This window comes from Piliocolobus tephrosceles, unplaced genomic scaffold, assembly GCF_002776525.5.
Source record: "Piliocolobus tephrosceles isolate RC106 unplaced genomic scaffold, ASM277652v3 unscaffolded_33353, whole genome shotgun sequence".
Classification (NCBI taxonomy): Eukaryota; Metazoa; Chordata; class Mammalia; order Primates; family Cercopithecidae; genus Piliocolobus; species Piliocolobus tephrosceles.
The window spans coordinates 1-3,204 of NW_022316925.1; the positions used below are offsets into that span (position 1 = coordinate 1).

Genomic DNA, 3,204 nt, shown 5'->3' on the forward strand with positions numbered 1-3,204 from the left:
CGATCTTGGCCGCTGTGGGAAGGAAGGGAGGCCTGAGGCCCCAGGGACAGGTGCTGGCCCTGACCCCCCAGCATGCTGCACTGGGCTGTTGGAGGACCGCCTGGGAGCGCCCAGTTCCTGAGTGAGCCCGAGGGCCCAGCAGGACTGTGACCTGATCTGCCAGGTGTCCTACAGGGGCTGCTGCACTGAATTACATATGGGTGAGACGGCAGCACAGCGGGCACCCAAAGGAAGGAACCAGGGAGGGACAAAGCGGGTTCCGAGGTGCTGGCGAGGCTCTCCTGTTGATGTCGGTGCTGACCCAGACGTGCGTTTAATGAGAATTTCCTAAAATTCAAAGGGTTCCATGGGGGTCGCGGCTAGGCCAGGGCACTTCTTCAGCGTCTACCTGCTCTATGGCCTGAACCCCCATCACCAGGCCCACGTTTTCCTGGGGTTCATTGTCCATCCTGCTCGTCAGGTCCAGCAGCACAATGGGGATCGCACAACAGGCAGGGCCCAGGCCTGGCACGGTGGCTCATTCCTGTAATCCCAACACATTGGGAGGCTGAAGCAGTCGGATCACTTGAGGTCAGGAGTTCGAGAACAACCTGGCCAACATGGTGAAACCCCCTCTGTACTAATAATACAAAAATTAGCCAGGCATGGTGGCACATGCCTGTAATTCCAGCTACTGGAAAGGCTGAGGCAGGAGAATGGCTTGAAAGGTGGGGCAGGGGGCGGTGGCAGAGGTTGCAGTGAGCCAAATCAGGCCATTGCATTCCTAGTGAGATGGGGAGGGTCTCTGTGCCAGGAGGAAGGCTTCCTGGAGGAGGCAGACCCCGCGAGGCACAGGCCTGATGAGAGGGAGTGGGCAGGCCTGTGACATAGGTGGGGCGTCCAGGGCAGGGAGGAGGCCTGTTGCAGAGGAGGAGCATGAAGGGGAGCCGCTGCCCTGGGAATCTCCCAGGTGGAACTCCGGGGAGGAGTTGGCTGGGGCAGAGGTGATAATCCAGGATGCAGGCCAGCGTAGGGGTCTTGGTGGGCACGCTGGGGTCGGATGGAGCGCAGGAGGGAGAGAAGGGGGGACAGGTGGGTACCTGGTCTGGAGGCGGGGCCTGAAGTGGGCAGGTGCAGGGGGCGTGACTTCAGACAGTGGAGGGGCCTCGGGCTAGGTTGAAGCCCCGAGTGAGGACCCCGCTCTGGGGTGGGATTGGAGGGGACCCGCGGCTGGGCGCGGCAGGGCTCACAGGGACAACCCGTTCTCCTCCCCAGGGAGATGATGTTCGTCGTGCACGCCTTCCTGTCCGCCGTGGCCGCCCTTCGGGTAAGGAAGGAGACAGCGCAGCGGCAGGAGGGCGAGGGCTTGGGGTCCGCCCCGTGGCCGGAGCCGCCCTGACGCCCCTGTACCCTGCCGCGGTTAAGAATGGGCCGGGCACCCCCGTCCTAGGCGCGCCTCCTGCTCCCGCTGCACCCCGACCTCCGCCAGGACCTCTGCCCAACGTGCTGCACGGGCGCTGGCCTCCCCGGCCCCAGGGCGCCGCGCAGGTCCCTTTGCTGACACCAAGCCTGAGCCTGAGCCGGACATGGGGTCCAAGAGGCCTGTGCGCCCTGCGCGCCCGCGCGCTCCAGGAGAGGTCCACCACAGGCTGGGCGGTTCATCCTTCAGAGGACTTCGGATCCAGCTGTTGAGGAGCCAGGACACTTTTGCGGCCCTGTTCCCGTCTCTAAGATGGGGATGATAGTATTTATGGCCATTCCTGAGCACAGCAGGACCTGCCTTTTTCCTTTGACTGGAAGGTTCTTCTCTACTTCTTCTGTCTTGATAACCTGCCACCTCCACACGGAGGTCTTCCCTATCTCCGTGGGATTATCCCTAGCTCCGATTTAAAATTGCAGGTCTGAGAACCCGGGTACCGTGGCATATGCCAGTAGTCCCAGTTACGGGGGAGTTACGGGGGAGGTTGAGGTGGGAGGATCGCTTGATCCCAGGAGTTGGAGGCTGCAGTGAGCGATGATCGCTCCACTGCACTACAGCCTGGGCAAAAGAGCAAGAAACTGTCTCTAAAAATATAAAATAAAATTGCACCTCTTGTGTACTTCCCCGACCACTCCTTTTCCTGAATATTTACTATCTGACCTGCTAGGTGTTTTATTGCTCTCATTAGTCTCTCCCACCCCAACCTTTGCACTAAACTGCACGAGGACAGCTCTTGTCACTGCTGTAGAACAAAGTTCAGCACAGAGACAATGGCCAAGAAATAGTCAATAAAATAATGGACGATGGGCGCCTTCTACTGGGCTCCCGCTACTTGTGAGTGAGTAGAGGACTTGCCCTGGGGAAATTCAGTGACCTGCTGGGTGTTGCTGAGCTGTGAGGAAGTTCAGGTCTGGCTGCAGTGGTGAGGCTGTGACTCAATCACTCACTGCTGATGCTCACAGGACGTTCACTAGCTTAGTCCCAGAGGGCAAGGATTTTAAACCCCCACGTCCATTTCCTCATCCATAAGATGCAAATAACAGTCACCCCTTCCTCACGGGATGGAGCTGCATGATACCCGAAACAGTGCCTGTTGCACGGAGGGGCTTGCTGCCAGCTCCCTCTCCCTCCTTGTCTCTTGCCTGACTGCTGCTTGGGATGGGATGAGGAGGGGCCCTTGTGTTGCCCCAACCCTGGCTGCTGGCTAAGAGCCCATGTGATCTGCCTGTCAGAGGAGTTCCTTCAGGAAGAACCAGGGCAGCTTCTGCCCCTAGAGGGCCAATGCCCTAGGTGAGTGTAGTCCCCCAGCCCCAGCCTGGTCCAGCTCTAGAAAGAGGGTGCCCTGTTGTGCAATCCAGGCTGGTGCAGCCGAGTCTTGATCTCGGTATTCAGGGCTGAGCCTGGAGGGGGCTTGTGATGCCTGACTCTGTATCTCTCTCTGGCCCCACGCCTTGGTAACTGTGAGATGTCACTGCTTTGGGTGACCGGATCTGGCTGTGCTGGATGAGCATGCAGGAAATAGCAGAAGACTTGGAATTAGAAGACATGAGTGGGCTTTGGCCGCAGCCTCCTTACCCCACTCCCTGCCCTGGGCTGCCTGTGAACAACCTTCTTGCCTCTGCAGGCACACTGGACAGCACTGCTGGAGACCCGATCCTCAGTGTCCCTAACCCCCTCCAGATACTGGTGGCCTAGGGGAGGTCCTCAAAGACCAGTGGGACATCGACCTCGATCAGTCTCCAGGC

The 3,204-nt window shown here is 59.3% G+C and overlaps 1 pseudogene; it reads left to right on the plus strand.

Annotated features, from left to right (window-relative positions):
- The first annotated feature begins 346 nt into the window (after nucleotides 1-346).
- LOC111534568 lies at nucleotides 347-3,145 on the plus strand (annotated as a pseudogene).
- Nucleotides 3,146-3,204: the final 59 nt, after the last annotated feature.